Below are 19,773 nucleotides of genomic sequence, written 5' to 3'. Positions count from 1 at the left end.
GAGAAAATCTTAATAAATTTTTTATAGATTGACAAATGCGCAAGCTACATAAACAAGACTTTAGATCGCTTGTAGGCCTTGCACCAAGGGTATCCAACTTGTGGCTTTCACAATCAAATGGATAGGTTGATAAGTTTTACTCAGTAGAAAGTTATGTCAAAAGCTTCATCAAAATCATTCTTTCAGATGATATGGAACTAATTGGCCAAATTTTTTTGCAATTTTGTACAACGGAAAGGGCAGATGATCCGCTCCTTTTGCATGTTGTAACTGCAGGTTCGTTGGATTTAAAAATTCTCATCAGCTATAATATGATAATTCAAAGAAAAGCAAATGAAATTTCATTTCGTTGCATGTATTTCGCACACAGAACTAGAACCTGTCTATGTTTAACATAAATTTGGTTAATAGGCAAAATCAATTAAATTTATAAAATTAGGCCATAAGCAATTATTTCACTCCAATTCAGTTGATTTTTGCCAATAAAAAATAGATGAGATTTAGTAATTATAGATGAGAATAATATAATAGCAATAAAGAAGAAGTAAAGAAAATTCTTATTGTTGATTAATGATAGGCTATAATTACGTATTTTAGTCGCATATTACACTCAAATTTACTGCACTTTAATTGAGTTGGAGCTTTAATCGCTAGTGTCTTGCACTAATTGTGTGTTTTATGCCTTGTAGGAGTGATTCCAAGCTATGTAGATGTTATGGAATTAACTCAAGTGATTTGAAGCTTTGAAATCTGAGTAAAAGCCCAAGTAATTAAGCCGGGATCGTATTCGGGGATCAACGGATGATAGAGCAACAAAACGAAGAATCGAGTAGGCATGTTACATACTGTCTAGTAAAATGCACATAACTTTTTGCTCCGAACTCCGTTTGGGCTCCAAAATATATGGTTGAAACGATAACTCAAAGCGCTACAATTTTTATGTTTTACGTTTTTCCAGATTCCAAACGAAACAGGGTGAAAAATATGGTCGAAACTGCGACTGCGGACCTGAGGCGGGCTGAGGCAGTATACTTGCCAAATACCGCACCCGTGTCGCGCCAGGGCCGCGGACGTCCAGACCTGGAAACTTGTCATTTTTCGCATAGGAGAAGGTATAATAGTTTGGGCCCGACCCTACTTGGTATATATACATGGAAAAACGGTATTTTAAGGGGTGTGAGCACGTGATTTTTGCTTCATGGAAAAACTACTCCAAAATAAATCGAAAAATATAAAAAAAAAAAATAAAAAATAAAACAAGTTACCTTCGGGTACAATTTTGAGAATATGCGTGACATTTTTGATAATTGTTCTGTCCGTAAACACTCACCTTGCAATAGTTGAAAATACAAAAATACATGTTGCATGTATTTAGGAATTAATGGTACATTCAGAAATCAATTAACCATAATTTGGTTAAAAGAAAATCAAAAATATATGCATGTGTGTTTCTTGTCATTGAGTGATTTTATTCAATGTTAATTTGTGTGTTAATTATTATAGGTGTTAAATAATATGTGTATAATTTTATTTTTTGATTTTTTCAATTTATTTAGGAGTTTTATTTAATTTTGTCAATTAAAGTAGAAAAGAAAAGGAAAAATATAAGAATACTCGGTTTGGGCCAAGAAATTAAAATAAAAATAGGCCCAAACGAGCTGGCCCAATGAGTTAAAATGGTCCGTCTCCTCAGAGGTGCCCAAACGACACCGCTTCTGTCCCAGTTGAGCAGGGCCGTTGATCTCAAATGGATCAACGGCCAGGATCACACCCCCCAGATCCGTTAACCTGACCCGGTCCATTCCCCTATCCGGTCTCACCCACCATCACACCCAAACGACGTCGTCCCTCTTTAATGAATAGATCCTGGCCATCGATCTCACTTGATCCAACAGCCAGGATCTAAACCCCTAAGTCATATATAAACTCAACCCTGTTACCCCGCCCCCTATCCAAACACCCCTCCCAGTTTCATCATCTCCCAGAGACCATCCCAAACACCCCAAACCCTAGCAGCCGCCGTAACTCCCCTTTCATGTAAACCCGGCGGCAACAACGCCGATGACCACCGGACTAACACCCTTAAGACACAAGACCACCTTCAACCCCGATATGGTGATGGTTTGGCTCGAATCTTCCTGGAACGTCTCGAATAATCATTCGAAGGTTCGAGCCAAACACAAATCTGACCCAACTGACTCCAAACTTACACCACAACACCCCCTGGCCTCCCTCATACCCCAGATGCCTTTGGTTCCGGTCGAATTTAGGTAGAACTCTTCGAACCCCAAATCTGAGCTCAAGAACCCTAAAAGTCAGGCCTGGTTCGTTTTGATTTAAGCTTCCGAGGTAATTTTCTTTTCTTTCCTTCTGTTTATGTGTTATTCTTATGTCCGTAGATTTGTTCTGGATTTTTGATTATTTTTCTGTCAATCCCCCCATTTTCACAGACCCTTTTATTTGGTCAATTTCTTTTCTATTTTCAGTGTTAGGTGTATGTTATGAGGTATCTATTCGCTTCGACTAATGTCGTCGAATAGTTAAGTTTCGTGAACTCCCTGTTAAATGTCCCGAGTATTGAAATAATTTGGTGGCCTGTTTAGTCTATGTTGTTTGTCGATTGATTGTTCATATAATAGTTTGTATTAGTCGACCTGAGTAACGTCGTCGTATACTAATTAGTCGCTAATCAACTAGAATCAACTTAACTCTTACTGTCTGACTTTTGTTGAATGGTTGTGGTGAACTAATTATAGGTTATTTAGTTGTGGGGGTTCGAACTAGGTTTCACATAGTTATAACTGGCAGATTCAACAGAATGAAAAGGCGGGACAAGACAGTAATGATCAGGTTTTTTTTTGGGTAATTTTGGTTTGACAAAGACTGACTAAGGTTTAGGATTAATGGGATGTGAAATGGTTAGTCAAAAATACTATTAATCTAGTATTAGTGTGGACAAAACATAAGAGCATGGGAGTTTAAAATGAATACTTTAATAAACCCATGACTCTTGATTAGAGCAATAGGCCAAGCATGGGGAACCAAATGACTTGCATCAAGAAGATACTTAGGCGTGGGAAGTTGAAGGGTATGGGGAGGAAGTCTGGATACGAGGCAGTCCTGTGAAGGTCCTTTGGGCCTATAAATGAGCTCATTTTTTTAGTAATGGGGGTTGGAAAAAATTGAAAGAAAAACAGAAGAAAATTTCAGAAAAACTGTGAACTAAATACTGTCTAAAACTGCATAAGAGACTAAGGTTGGCAATCGAGAGTCAACACTGGACAGCCCTTTAAAAGAAAGGGTAGCTGGTCAGTTGTTTGGTCGGATATTGCTGATTGTCAAGCTATCTTTGTCAAGTCGATTATCTAGTTGGGCTGTTACCATTTCATTAGGGTATTCTGATTTCTCTGCGGGATTACTACTATATTCTGGGCTTATGTATGCTGCTGTCTGATTCTGGTCTTATTGCTATTGAAGTTGTTGTTGGTTATTCGTCGAGTTGTTGTGATTATTGAACTGCTGTTGCTATTGCATTGAATATTCTGGATTTTTCTGCTGGTTTACTACTCTGTTCTGGGATTGTTGGTTGGTGCTCGACCACCTGTGGGTTTATCGTTGTTGAAACTGCTGTTGGTTGTTCGTGAACTAGTGGTTATACTGTTGCTGTTTGTTACTGCTGTATTACTACTGTTTGGCTGCTTGCTGCTGATATTCTTCCTCTTCTTCTTGTTCCTGTTGTCTAAATCCAGGTACACATACTAAGCTGATGTAATTCCATGTTTGAAGTTGACATTTGAAGCATGAATACACACATGAAGAAGTTGAAGTTATAAACTGAATTTAGTTTCCTTTACTGATTGTACTTAATCCATTTTATGTATCACTGATGTGTAGACTCCTGCCAAGGAGCTGTATAACTGGACCGTTTTCATATATGCAGTCATTTAGTTTATGAACTCCCTATGTAGGCCCTTAGCTAAAAGAAGGATATGATGCTAAAAGCACCCTGCTTATTTCAGTTTGTTTGCGAAGATGCATGTCAAACTAGGATTAGGCCAATAGACTTCTAATTGTCATGACGGTCTAATTTTCAGTACGCAAATGGTTTGAATTAGGATTAAAACTAGATCTTTAAGTCCTTTCATGCCAACAGATCGCTTATTTTAAAACTTACAGCAAACTGTTAAATGAAATAGTATCAGTTTATCTTTCAGCTTTGCAAACTCACGAATAGGCGTAGAAACAATTAATTAGGCCCATATCGGAATGAGGATGGCCCAAGTCCAGTATAATACCATATGCATTGGACCCAGGCCCATGATTTGGTAAACGGATGACCCATAAGCGTCCTCGCATTCGAATTTTTTTTATAATTTTGTTCGGAGGTCGACTATAACAATTTCAAGTATGTAATGGGATTAGGATCTTTTTTCCTCTTTCATTTTAGAGATGGACAAAAAATAGAAGAATGTAGTCGCTTTAGGATATACTTTTAAAATAAAAATGAGACGAGCCTCGCCAAATAAAATGCGCAAATTGCGGGGCCCTCACAAAATGCATTGCTTTAATTACTTAGTCTTCGGGACGAGCCATTTAGCAAATTTCAGGGCCTTCCGAAAATAATAACGCGTAGTCTCTTTAGGCACGCATTTAATAATTTATTTTCTTAAACTCGGGTGTGCATCTCATGCGACCCAAATCCAAATCTCAATGACGTTGAAATATGTCTTTAATCACGGGTACATTGATTGTGACATGGTTCGAGATGCATTTCCACGCCGTTGCAAATTCTTTAAAAGAATAACAAATGAGACGAGCCTCGCCAAATAAAACGCACAAGCTGCGGGGCTCTCGTTAAATGTATATATTAAAATACTTAGATTCCGGGACATGCCGTTTAGCAAATTTCACGGCCCTACCCAAAATAATGATACGCTAGTCGCTTTAGGTGCGTATCTAATAATGTTATCTTCTTAAACTCGGGTGCACATTTATGTGACCCAAATCCAAATCTCAACAGAGTTGAAATGTGCCAACAACCACGGGTGCATTGATGTGACGTGGTTCAAGATGTGTTTCCACGATGTTGCAATTCTTGATAAAAATAATAGCAAATGATAAAAGCGGTTAAAAGTTAAAATTCACACATAAGTTCATATTTGTATAAAATCAGATAATCAAGCCGAATATGACAGTTGAGCGACCGTGCTAGAACCACAGAACTCAGGAATGCCTAACACCTTCTCCCGGGTTAACAGAATTCCTTATCCGGATTTCTGGTGCGTAGACTGTTAAATAGAGTCATTCTTTTCCTCGATTCGGGATTAAATTGGTGACTTGGGACACCCTAAATCTCCCAAGTGGCGACTCTAAAATAAACAAACCAATCCTGTTTCGATTGTCCTTTAATTGGAAAAACTCCTACGCCCCTCGCGGGGGCGGAAAAAGGAGGTGTGACAGCTCTGGCGACTCTGTTGGGGATAAGTAGGCCTAGAACCACTGGTTCAGGGTTAGAAATCCGAGCTTAGATGAATTGTTATATTTGGTTTTATCTGATTCTGTTACATGATATATGCCTAGTGTGCTAAATGATGCTTTTACCGCTTGATATTATCTGAACTGTATATAAATTATGCCGAAACCCTTCTCTTCTTACCTCCGGGGAGAAGCTCGCTGGTCGAGACTCCCTATTCTGTTAGTGTCATACCCAAGTAGAAAGAGGCTCGGATAAGTTACAAAGCCGGACGACCCCGCGGGTCCCCGATACGTAGCCCCCTCCTCGACTCGAGTTGTCCGCTCGTGTAAGCCAGGTCTAGAACAAAGCCCAGTCTGAAGCTTAGTAAACATAACTTTATGCCGGATCCCTAGTAGGAAAACGCTTATTTGCATCACGTTGCATTTGACTTAGGGGGCTCAACACAGGGGTTGGGCCCGTCTAGGAATAGCAACCTGGAACAAAAAGACCATCTTGTGGCATCTTGTCTGTTAGCGCATTTAATTTGCTTCGAATTTGCATGTTGACCGGTGGGTGATAACGGGAAAATGAAAAAAAAATGATATAATTTTGAGAAAACCAATGTTCAAATGATTTTGATTTTTGAGAAAGAAAATGGGATCCGTGATTTAGATAATTTTCTTGCCCGAACTACGTCGGTTTGATTCTCACCGGATGTGGGATACGTAGGCAACTCTCATCGGGTCCAACTCCCCGTTTTTGCCAATAATGATATATAATAAAATATATATATGTATATATATATATATATATATATATATATATACACATGTATATATATACATATATTGCTTCTTTCACAAAAAAAGGGGCGGGTGAGGCCATTTGCGGGAATAGCCGAATGTTCCCGAAGGGGGCGACGGAAGACTGTCTTCACACAAACGGCCGCCTTTGGCCATTTTTCTTACCCTTTGACCGGTTAAAGTCCCCCGGCCTTAAAATCTTCATCCCTGAAGAGCTGAAAGGCCATATCGGGAAAGTCAGTTTTGTTTTCTCCAAATTAAGAAAAAAAAACGGAAAAACGTTTTGGAGTCAAAATAAAGATTTTTTGCTTTCGTCTAAAAAACACCTTAATAAATATGCAGAATGAGCACGAGTAAGAGTTCATCTGAGGCTATTATAAACAAAGTTCCTTTGGGCTTACGCATGTGGTGGAACGACTTAGAAGAATCAGGGCGAGATACAGTCAAAATATACTTGGGAAATTTGGTTGGATTGTTGGACATCGATCCGCGAGGGGACATTATCAGGGCTTTAATTTCATTTTGGGACTCGGCACACAATGTATTTCACTTCTCAGACTTTGAGCTCACCCCGACGCTGGAGGAGTTGGCAGGGTACATTGGATATCCTAAAATCCCTATGAAAGAACAGTATCTCATTGCACCAAGGACCGTGACCATACACAAGTTCCTAGACACCGTAAAGATCCGCAGAACGGTACACAACCCAGAGTTATCAAAAAGGGTTTTGTAGTTTGGCATTTCTGTACGACAGGTACGGTCATCTGGGAGGGTTCAACAATCCCGAGAGTAAGATTTGCAGTGGGGAAAGCCGGTTGAAATGGGAGAGGCATAGATGTATTGCTTTTATGATAGCCTTTCTGGGTTTTCTGGTGTTCCCTATAAAGGATAGGAAAATTAGCATACTGTCACACCTCCTTTTTGCGCGCCCGGCCCGAAGGGTTAAATGCGCGAGGGAGTTTTTCCAATTTAAGTGACAATATTCGAAATGGGATCATTTATTTAATTCAGAGTCACCACTTGGGAAAGGTTTGGCTTTTGGTGTCCCAAGTCACCGGTTTATCTTGAATCCCAAATCGAGGAAATTTTCGACTTTTCCAAATGAAGTCTGCGAACCAGAAATTCTAAGTAAGGAATTCTATTGACCCGAGGGAAGGTGTTAGGCACCCTCGAATCCCGTGGTTCTAGCACGGTCGCTTAAATTGTTATAATGGCTAAATATCTGATTTAAATACATTTTGTGACTTATGTGCTTTTATTAAGTTTAAAACCGCTTTTATTATTATCATTTATTTTTATAGAATTGCAACGTCGTAAAAATGCATCTCGAACCACATCACAATCAATGCACCCGTGATCGTCAACACATTTTGACTCCGTTGAGATTTGGATTTGGGTCACATCAATGTGCACCCGTGTTTAAGAAGGTAATTTTCAATTGAGTCGCGCTTAAAGAGTCTAGCGCGTTACTATCTTTGGGGAAGGCAGTGAAATTCACTAAACAGTCCATCCCGAGTTCTAAATATTTGTTATGGTTAATTATTGAGGGCCCCGCAATTTGCATTTTTGTTTTTTAAGTTGACGAGGCTCGTCTCATTATTTAGAAAGGATATCCTATAACGACTACATTTCTAATGTGTTTGTCTCTAAAAATAGAAGAAAAAAGATACGTGCTAATTCAATTATGTGCTTTGGCCAAATCCGGATTCTTATTAATTATCTGCTTAATCATTTACGAAGTGAAGAAGCGTTATACCTCATGGAACGTGCTTTTAATTGGGTAGAAGAATTATACACGAGATTGATGAAACACTACACTTAGCCCCAAATACTCCTCGAGTTAAACTTTGAATTTATTTAAACAGGATTAATAAAGTTACTCATTAGATGGTAACTACTAATAATATTCAGAACTCAACCTAAAACTGCCTACCGAAACTGAAGCTCCTAAACTTAAGACTGTGTTGTACTCGGCAAGATTTTTCAAGCAACCATTCACCCTACATACTCAAAACATAACTGGAAGAAGAGTTTGAATTAACAATTCTACCAAATGATAGCACATTCCATAAATTATATGACTACATCACGTGTACTGCCAACAAACCATATCGCAGTTTTAGACCAGAATATTTTCAATTAAGTACAAACTTACTAATGTGTTTTCTATTGGGCTACAAATAAAAGAATTTATACAACTTTAACAATATTCGCAAAGCTGTAAGTAAGGCAACAGATGATTAAAAATTCTTCAGATCTTTCAATTCATGCCTTTCATGGTTACATCAGTATGAAATGTGTACCTGGATGTTGAATACAACAGAAGAAGAGGAAGAAGATAGAGAAAATCAGTAGCAGCAGGAACAAAGTAACAGCAGCAAACAAAGCAACACAGCAGAACAGGCTCGGGTGCAAGAATGCAACTATAGCCGATAGAAAAAGTAGCCAAATGACAGCAGCACACAGTGGAGTAGAATCAGAACTCCAGGCAGACCAAAACCAGTAGTAAACCAATGAAAACACTCGACTAGTAGACTCAATTGGAACTTCAAAGAATCAGAATTGATTAAACAGGTTGAACAAATGAAACCCAAACAACAATAGGAAGAAACAGTTTCTGATTGTTGACTGTATGTTTTCTATCTCTTAACCTCTCTCTCTATCTGTGTTTTCCTAAAATCAGTTCTATCCTTTTTCAATCCTCTCTGTATGTGTATCCAATCCCTCAATGTGTATGCCTTCCTTCCTTTATCTCCCTCTCTATCTATTCTGAAAATCCCAGCCCCCAGTCCAGTCTGAGTTCCCTATGTGTGTTTGTGTGTGTGTATCTCTCAATGTGTCTCCCCTTCTTTTTTTTAATCCCCCCTTTATAAGCCTAACATCAGGCCATTTAAACAGCCTGTTAATCAATCAGACAACCCCTCCCATGTGTTGTCTTCTTTTCAGTTTCCACTCAACCATTTAAGTATAAAACCTTCCCATGATATTCCTGACAGTACCCTTTAACATTTATTAAACTAAAAAGCAGACAGGGGCAGCAAGAATATAATCTGACAACACATGCTGTCAAACTATTTTAATCAAAAGGGCTTTTATGCACATGTTGTGCACCAATGCACATGCCCTCCAATTCAGATTGCAGCTAACAATCCAACCTTTTTATTTTCAGATTCAAATACAGCAACTATAAGTAGCAATACTTAGTTTCTAATAGATTCAGGCAATGCTTAACAGAAGCAGGTCAATTTGTTATTGTTCAGACAGCTAAAACTAATTGACGACACATGTCGACTCGACTATACTAATCATAACATGTACAATCGAAACCATGATCAGATGTCTAGCAGTATCGAACACATGACTCGAATCGTACTGACTAAGCAAAATTGTACTGGGGAATCAGTTAATCAGTCAAATGTTCAATTGATTGCACAACACATACACATACACACATTATCAGTTAAAATAGAAGAATGACTCAATCAAACACAGAGGTTCAGGCAAGGTGGACAGGACACAGTTGGTAAAATTCAAAACACAAATTAAACAAGACATTTGGCCAACGGACAGACCTTTAATCAACACATGAACTGAATAAAGAAAAAGGAAAAACAAACTCACCTTAAACCTCCGAAAAATCAGGAAGCCTTAGGTCGGACTTGAATAGACTTTTCTTGGGGTTGAACGGACTGTAATCGAAGTGTTTCTCAAATGAGAAACACTTCGATTAAAGTCCATTAGACCCTAATCACTTGGCTCGAACAGACATGGATCAGTCACGAGGTTTCTAGGGTTCATAGATGGTAGATTTGGGATTTGGGTTTCCATGGTTAGATTCGGACCAAATAAAACATGGTTTGGTCACGAGGGAGGTCCGGGGACTATCTGGTATGAAACTGGGGTGCATCGATGTAAGTTGGGTTCCGACTCGAATCTTCAAATGAAGATTCGAGAAGGTGGGAGGGGATTTGAGCTAAGTGGTTAACAGATCCATGTTCAGGGTGGTGAGGTGGTCCTACGGTTTTAAGGTGGGAGTCACCGGCGTCCATGCCGCCGGCTTTCATGGTGAAGGTGTACAGAGGCGGCTAGGGTTTGGGGGACTGTGGTGAGGACGATGGAAGGTAGGGGTATTTGGATAGGGGGTGGGGTACGAGTGGAAGCTTATATATGGAGTGGGTGAATGGATCCTGGCCGTCGGATGAGACACGATGAAGGGCCAGGATCCTTCAGCTAATGGGAAACGGTGTCGTTTCAAGTGCAAAGGGTTGGGGTCGGTCCGGGGTTGAACGGGTCGGGTTTGTTCGTGGGTATGGGAAATGTGATCTTGGCCGTTGATCAATCTGAGATCAACGGCCCAGATCAGACCAGATCAAAACGGTGTCGTTTGGAACGCCCTCTGAGGCCAGCTGGTCTGGACCGGGTTCACATGGGGTTTTGGGTTGGGTTGTTTGGGCCAATTTGTTTAAAATTGGACTGGCCCAAGTCCGAAAACTCTTTCTTCTTTTTTTTTTATTATTTTTTCTTTTGAATTTCTTAAATTAATTTGCCAAATAATACCATATAAAACCATAAACAACAATTTACATACAATTAATATTTAATTATACTAACATCACTTAATGACAAAAATAAAATGAAAGATGCACACATTTTTTATTTATATATTTTTTTGAATAAAATAAACACGGACGAGATTACAGATAACTAACAAATATGCCACACAAAATCCAAAACTTGTACAGCAGGACCATTTGTTATTTTTTATTTCTTTTGGAGCGATTGTCGCGTAAAAAAAAAATCACGTGCTCACAGCTGCCCCTCTTTGTTCGGAAACACGAAGAGTTTTCGTACAAAGATAAAGTGAGCGGATATGAGTGATTTTTGCCTATGGACTACTCCGTGTGAAGCATATTTTGAAAGATTTGACCGAATCTTGCTTCAGAGATTTCCTACATATCCTGGGCTAAACAGGAATCAGGTCAATGTAGTTCGGGGAGTTTTGGCAGTTGGGACTACCATGGGATTGCAATGTTTGCTGTTACTGCTGTTGCTGTTGTCACCGTTGCTTTGCTGACCGCCTTATTACAACCAAAGAAAAGTTGGAACTGAACTAAATACTTATATGCATGTCAACTGCTAGTTACAAGATTCCTATCTATGATTCTTTTGCGACTTGATCTTGGGTCTTAGCTGATTTTGCTTGGAGACTTCGATCCGAATCTTGATGCTTGCGAGTTTTAGGTGCTTGTTTAATCTCTGGGATACTGAGTGAGACGCGACTGGCGGAGTTCGAGACCTTAATCAAATCTTGGAACGATCCGCTTTCCATTTTCTCCGGTATCTCGGGACATCTTCTTTTTGTCTTTTTCTTCTTTGATTCTGAGTTGAGACTCATCTCGTGGGTCGTTTCGATCCGTGTGGCTCGAGGTTAGACCTGCGGGAAAAAACAAACGAACGAAATTTTCTGCCCCAGTTTCACTAGGAAAAATTTCGTGAGTTATTTGCCAGGAAGTTCATAGGATTGATGAAGGAATTTGGACAATTTTAGTTTCCAAAATGCCCATTTTCGGGGTCATATCCACGGTACGGCCACAAGATATGAGTGCTCAGTTTAGGGTTGGAGCCCTAAGGCTGGCAGGATGGAAATAGTTCAATTTAGGGTTGGAGCCCTAATGCCGACTAGCTGGGGAGAAGTTTAGTTTCGAGTTGAAACTCTAATGCTGACCAACTGGGGAAAAGTTCAGCTTAGGATTTAAAACCCTAAAGCTGACTAAAGGAAAAGTTCAATTTAGGGTTTAAAACCCTAATGCTGACTAGAAATGGAAAAGTTCAGTTTAGGGTTTAAAACCCTAATGCTGACTAAATGTAAAAGTTCAGTTTAGGGTTTAAAACCCTAATGCTGACTAAAGGAAAGAGTTCAGTTTAGGGTTTAAAACCCTAATGCTGACTGAATGGAAAAAGTTCAGTTTAGGGTTTAAAACCCTAATGCTGACTAAAGGAAAGAGTTCAGTTTAGGGTTTAAAACCCTAATGCTGACTGAATGGAAAAGTTCAGTTTAGGGTTTAAAACCCTAATGCTGACTGAAGGAAAGAGTTCAGTTTAGGGTTTAAAACCCTAATGCTGACTGAATGGAAAAGTTCAGTTTAGGGTTTAAAACCCTAATGCTGACTGAAGGAAAGAGTTCAGTTTAGGGTTTAAAACCCTAATGCTGACTGAAGGAAAGAGTTCAGCTTAGGGTTTAAAACCCTAATGCTGACTGAATGGAAAAGTTCAGTTTAGGGTTTAAAACCCTAATGCTGACTGAAGGAAAGAGTTCAGTTTAGGATTTAAAACCCTAATGCTGACTGAATGGAAAAGTTCAGTTTAGGGTTTAAAACCCTAATGCTGATTAAATGGAAAAGTTCAGTTTAGGGTTTAAAACCCTAATGCTGACTAAATGGAAAAGTTCAGTTTAGGGTTTAAAACCCTAATGCTGACTAAATGGAAAAAGTTCAATTTAGGGTTTAAAACCCTAATGCTGACTAAATGGAAAAGTTCAGTTTAGAGTTTAAAACCCTAATGCTGACTAAATGGAAAAGTTCAGTTTAGGGTTTAAAACCCTAATGCTGACTGAAGGAAAGAGCTCAGTTTAGGGTTTAAAACCCTAATGCTAACTAAAGGAAAGAGTTTAGTTTAGGGTTTAAAACTCTAATGCTGACTGAAGGAAAGAGTTCAGTTTAGGGTTTAAAACCCTAATGCTGACTAAAGGAAAGAGTTCAGTTTAGGGTTTAAAACCCTAATGCTGACTGAAGGAAAGAGTTCAGTTTAGGGTTTAAAACCCTAATGCTGACTAAATGGAAAGAGTTCAGTTTAGGGTTTAAAACCCTAATGCTGACTAAATGGAAAGAGTTCAGTTTAGGGTTTAAAACCCTAATGCTGACTAAATGGAAAGAGTTCAGTTTAGGGTTTAAAACCCTAATGCTGACTAAAGGAAAGAGTTCAGTTTAGGGTTTAAAACCCTAATGCTGACTAAAGGAAAAGTTCAGTTTAGGGTTTAAAACCCTAATGCTGACTGAAGGAAAAGTTCAGTTTAGGGTTTAAAACCCTAATGCTGACTGAAAGGAAAAGTTTAGTTTAGGGTTTAAAACCCTAATGCTGACTGAAAGGAAAAAGTTCGGTTTAGGGTTTAAAACCCTAATGCTGACTGACTGAGGACAAAGTTCGAGGATACTAACTGACCTCTTTTTTTTGAATTTTCTTGTTTTAGTAGAAGATAAAATGGAGTCTCGTGGAAACTTACCTTTTGAGTGAATTCCTTATTGCCAAACTATTTCTTGTACCCATGTACCTTCTTCTTTGGGTGACACCTGCTTCTTGCACGGTTGTCTTGGATTATACCTGTTTCAACTTTTCAGACAAAGAACAATTGTTAGTCCGGAAATGACGGTTGGTTCGGTGACCTTGATCGTTCCAGTTGCTTTGTTGCGTCCTTATTTCTGTTGCGAAGTCTGCCATTGATTGGATTCAAATGGCGAAACCCTTTAGACTGCTCAGGCTTGTATTTCCAGATTCTGTGATGATTTGCCTCGTAAGGCTCCTCTTTTTTTTTGTGTGTCCCGTTTTGCTTGGAGATTTTCAATGGGGATGTTACTGGAGGTTATTGTGTTACTGTAAGCACGTGATTTTTGCCCTATATGAGAATTACTCCCAAAAAATTCAAATTTTGTACATATTTTTTGTTTGATATTTGTCGGACCCAAAATCGTTAAATGATTCGATTCTTGTTTTGTTTGTTCATCGTTGAAATCGTTTTTCTAGTTTGTTCATGTTCATGTGCTTTGTTAAAATTAATTTTCAGATTTCAAAATAGAAGTTTAATTAGTTGTTTTCATGTTTATTTCATGTTTGTATTATTGTTTAAGTGAATATTTGTTAGTTTAATATTTGTTAGATTCAAATTGAAATTTAATTAATTGTTTCTTCAATTTGTTTCATGTATTTGATGTATTGTTAGAAATTGTTTGCAAGTTTAAGTTCATAATTGTTTCTTCGTCGATCTTGTTATTTGTTTAAAGAATTTAGTTGTGTTAAAGGAATATATTGATTTAATCGTTTAATCTGTCATGTTTTTTGTGTTAAAATAGATTCATTCATGTTCATGTTTGGATGATCTTGAATTCGAATTTTGTATAGTTTGATTTCTTGTTTACCATTTATGATTATTTCTTGAATTGTTCTCATAATCTTGTTTAAAGTTTAATATAAGAATTGTTTGTTGTAATGTTGTTAGAGTTGATTTTAAGTTCAATATTATTGAATTTAGGAATCTAAATATACTTGTTTGATTGTTGTTGTTGTTTAAATCCGAAAAATAGGTTTGTTGTTGCCAAAAATATTGTTCAATCAAATTTTAGTTGTTCTTGGTTGTTCAATTTGTGTTCATATGATTTGTTGTTGAAATGTTGTTAAAATCATGTTCATGTGATATTGTTGTTATGATGTTCATCCGTGTTCATATTGTTGTTTGAACATTGTTAGAAATTGATCATATTGTCTATATTTTGGTTAAGTTTGATTAATTGATGTGTTATAGCTGATGGGTAGTTTGGTAAATTTGTAATACGTTCAGGGATAGTTTGGTAATTTCAGTAAGGTCGGAAGGGGTAGTTTAGGAATTGTACATTTTGTAATTGTTTATTTGAAGCATGGGGGACAAAATGAAATGGGGTGGGTTGTGATATGATTATTTAATATAAAGGGGGGACAAGATTTAATTTAAAGGGGAATCTTGCATTATTTTATGTTAGGCATGGGGGACAAAATATAATGGGGTGGTGTGATATATTTATTTAATGTAATGGGGATGAGTGGGAAGATAATGGGTTTGGTAGAGAAAGGGATTGATTTTAATTGATTAAAGGGTGGGGATTATATATATAGAGGTCTGAAAAATCAGATAGGGGAGAAAAAAAGAGAGATTAGAGAAAAAAAGGAGCTGAACATTTATTCCGAAAAAAACATTGAAACTCTCAAGAAAAGAAAAACATACAAAGAAAAATAAAAAAAAGTTAAAAATTAGAAGAGAAAGTAGTACACACCTGATAAATATTCTGGTATACAGGTGTAGAAATTAAGGGTTGAAGATTAACTAGCCTTTCAAAAATCTGAAAATTTCCCTTGGTTTCTGTCCGTTATTTTCGGCATTCCTGGATTTTATTTTGAATTTTTCAAAGCTGTCACTGGGATTTTCATTGACTGGTTATTGCTGGTTATTATTGCTGTTGCTATGTTACGTATTACGTTGCTGACTTTCTTCTTCTTATATTGACAATATCAGGTACACAACTGTAATTTTGGCATTTTGTAAGCTGAAATGAAGAATGGAGTGTTAAATTTTTAATTTAGTTTAATTTAATTTTTTGTATTGTATTTAGGTTATTCATGTATTATTATTCTGTAAATCACTGTCATTTGACATAACTAGGCATATTATAGCGACATATTAAATAACGCCTTAACCAGATTATTAGGAAATATATTTAAGCCTGATTATTAATTAAAACTGTTTAATAAAAAAAAGAAGAAATAACGTAAAAAATGGCGTTATTGAATCAGTTTGGCAAAAATTAACTAAATTCCTTATTCATAAGGTTTTTCGTCAACGATAAGTTAATCGGAATCATGTAGTCAATTTCAGTTAAAACATGAATTAGTTTGCGAACAAGTATTAGGACATGATGTGAATTAAAACAAAGTTAGTTAAGGTTAAATTGTTTAAATTTTTTAGAAATATGGTTTAGTAATCAAGTTTTTTTTCTTTCTTTCAATTTTCAGTATTTGTAAATAATTAGTTTCAATAAGCTTAAGTCTTACTAACAATTTGAATTTTAATCCAACTATGGGATAATTAGTTTTTTTTTTTTATTTTATTTTTCGATAATTCCATGTTGTATTTATGATTATAATTTTTATTACTTTCTGTTAATATTTGTTTTTCTCTTCTATTTAATATGTTATTTTCAAGAATGTAGATATTGATTTTATATTTATAGACAAACTTAGTAATAATAAAAAGGTAGTCATTAAAGGATATTCTTAAAATAAGGAAGGATTTCGCTAAAAATAAATAGATGTAAATAATACAAAAATTTACAGGATTCTCCAATCTCATTTATTTATTTAATTATTTTTTAAAAAAATTACTTAGAATTTGGGATGGATTGTTTAGTGAATTTCACTTCCTTCCCCAAAGATAATGACGCGCTAGACTCTTTAGGCGCGATTTAATTAATTTTACCTTCTTAAACTCGGATGCGCATTTCATGCGACCCAAATCTAAATCCTAAAACATTGAATAAAAATGTGTTCCGGATTACGGGTACATTTCATGTGACGTAATCCAAAGACATGTTTTAAACGATGTTCACAATTTTTTTTAAAAAATAATAATAATAGATATGTCTTAGACGATGTTCAATTCTCTTTAATAAAGTGAATAAAAGTGGTTAAAAGTTAAAATCAGCACATAGGTTACAACATGTACAAATCGGATAAATAAGCTAAACATGACAGTTGAGCGACCGTGCTAGAACCACGGAACTTGGGAATGCCTAACACCTTCTCCCGGGTTAACAGAATTCCTTATCCGGATTTCTGGTGCGCAGACTGTTAAACAGAGTCATTCTTTTCCTCGATTCGGGATTAAAATGGGTGACTTGGGACACCCTAAATCTCCTAAGTGGCGACTCTGAAATAAATAAACCAATCCCGTTTCGATTGTCCTTTAATTGGAAAAACTCCCTTCGCACCTCGCGGTGCCGGAAAAGGAGGTGTGACAGCTCTGGCGACTCTGCTGGGGAACGAACCCAGAATCTCTGGTTCAGGGTTCAGAATTCGAGCTTGGAATAATTGTTGTATTTGGCTTCGTTTGATTTTGTTACATGATCTGTGCTTAATGTGCTAATTAACTGCTTTTACCGCTTTGATCTTATGTGAACTGTATATAAGCTGTGCCGAAACCCATCTCCTCTCTGAGTCTTCTAAATCATGAAGAAGGGTGCACTTCGTGTGACTTCTTTTCTGTATAGTGTCTAAATTCCCAATTTAGAACGAGGTTGGATAAGTTGCAAAGCCGGTGAAACTTCTGTATTCCCGGTACGCTGCCTCCCCCTCGGCTCGAGCTGTCCGCTCGGGTAAGCCAGGTCTAGAACAAACACCCAAGTTCTGAACCTAGAATAACTTAGTTTCATGCCGGATCCCTAATAGGAACGCTTATTTGCATCATGTGCATTTTGACTTAGGGGACTCAACACAGGGGTTGAGTCCGTCTAGGGCTAGCAACCTGAAATAAAGACCATCCTGATGCATCTTATTTGTTTTATGTGCATTTATTTGCTCGGTCTTGCATGTTGACCGACTTCTGAGTCTCGAGAGTGTAAAATAATAATAATAATAATAATAATAATTTAAAATAAAATAAAATAAAAATAGCAAGTGGAGAGTTAGATGATTAATTTAGAAAAATCAGTGTCCAAGTACTGTCGAAATGCTGCCGAAATTTTGAAAATATATATATATATTTTTACTTTTAGAATTGTTTGTTTGCCTAGAAAGCAGAAAGTGTGTAGGAATAAGTCTTTTATTTTAATTTGCAAAAAAAAAAAATATTTCCTTTTAATCTCAAAATCCCAATTATTTGTTTAAAAGATATTCAAAATAAAATTCAAAAATATTTTTTTTCTGTAGTATTTCTTTCATAAATTCAGAATATTAGTTCAAAAATATTTCCTTTCTCCTTAAAAGTTTTTTCAAAAAAATAAATAAATAAATAAATTAATTAAAATCCAAAAAATATTATCAAAAAAATATTTCTTTAGAATATAGATGGTTTTTAAGTCAAATAAAAGTTTTTCCTTCTTTAATCACTATAATAAATGTGCAGGATGAGCACAAGTCAAAATGAACCATTCTTAGTGTGTAGCGAGGTCCCTTTGCAACTCCACATGTGGTGGAATGATATGGGAAAGGATAGTATAAAGATAGTGGAAAGAGTTTTGGGAGGTTTTGTCGATCTGTTGAATATCAAGCCAAGGACAGATATCATCGAGGCTCTAATACCGTTCTGGGACCCAACACGCAACGTGTTTCGTTTTGCTGACTTTGAACTTTCACCTACACTAGAGGAAGTCGCCGGATATGCGGGGTTGAATGGGAAACTAAGAGGGCAGTATTTACTTTCACCAAGACCAGTATCTCCGCACGCGTTCTTGGATTTGCTAAGCATTAGTCGGAAGATGCAGAATGATGATTTGTCGAAGAGATGTTGTACTCTCCAATTCTTGTATCAACGGTACGGAATTCCTCAGGGTTTGGAAGAACCAAACCTCGAATTAATTCACACTGGGAACAGAATCAAGTGGGAAGCAAGACGTACTTTGGCATTTATCACAGCATTTCTGGGAGTTGTGGTCTGTCCCCGCAAAGATAAAAAAATAGAGATAGGCCTTGTAGGGATGGCCGATGTTGCAATCAAAAGAACCGACAGTACTGTGGTTCCTTTGATTTTGTCCGAAATCTACCGAGCTTTAACTATATGCCGAGAAGGAGGCAAGTTCTTTCAGGGATGCAATCTGTTACTCCAGCTGTGGATGCAAGAACACCTCCATCACCGAGTGGGATACATGAACCACGGGTTGACTGAGAGAAACTGCATTAGCGGCTTTGAGAAACGAATGACAGGCGTCATATTTCCCGAAGGCGTCGAAGCATGGCTTGCACAATTAAGGTCAACAACAGCCGACCAAGTTGAATGGGCATTTGGGTGGTTGAATGATACTGAGGTAATATACATGGCGGCCGAGGAATGTCATGTTCTTTTGATGGGACTTCGTAGCATCCAGCCTTATGCTCCTCATCGGGTACTGCACCAACTAGGAAGATTTCAGGTAATTCCCACTGATGAGGATCTAAGCAAGTACGCCATTGAGTTGAGTCCAGGAGTTGTGTTCCCCGAAGGAAAAATTAGAAAGCTGTGGCACGAATGTAGATTCCTTGAACCCAAGACTATGGTTCGAGAGCTGGCTAAGGGTGAGGTAGACCCAAAATACGATGTTTGGTTCGGGAAAAGGTTCCAGATTCGTCAGAGGCCTGCCAAAAGAGCTCACGTCCAACAATATACGGATGATTCGCAGGAACAGTGGGGCTGGTTAGTGAGAGAGGAAGGCTACCGGGTTGAAATCGGGAAGCTGAAGCGACAAATTGAAAGGCTTATGTTTGAAAACAACGTTCAAGTAGCCTCAGAGCAGGGTGAGAAGAACAAATTAGCCAAAGAAAACCAGGCACTGAAAGCCTGAATTCGCCAAGTCGGTAAGAGTGATAGCGACCGACAGAAACGTCGCTCTGATGAAAGGTTGATAGCGGAATTGAGAAATCAAGTCAACCAAAGCCGAGAATACTTGGAGAGATCCCAGGCTTGTATAACAAGAATGCGGGTCAGGTGGGCCACAGTTACAACATCACGGAGAGAGCACCTATGGC

Source organism: Nicotiana tabacum, chromosome 18 (assembly GCF_000715075.1).
Source record: "Nicotiana tabacum cultivar K326 chromosome 18, ASM71507v2, whole genome shotgun sequence".
Classification (NCBI taxonomy): Eukaryota; Viridiplantae; Streptophyta; class Magnoliopsida; order Solanales; family Solanaceae; genus Nicotiana; species Nicotiana tabacum.
This window is presented reverse-complemented; position numbering follows the sequence as displayed.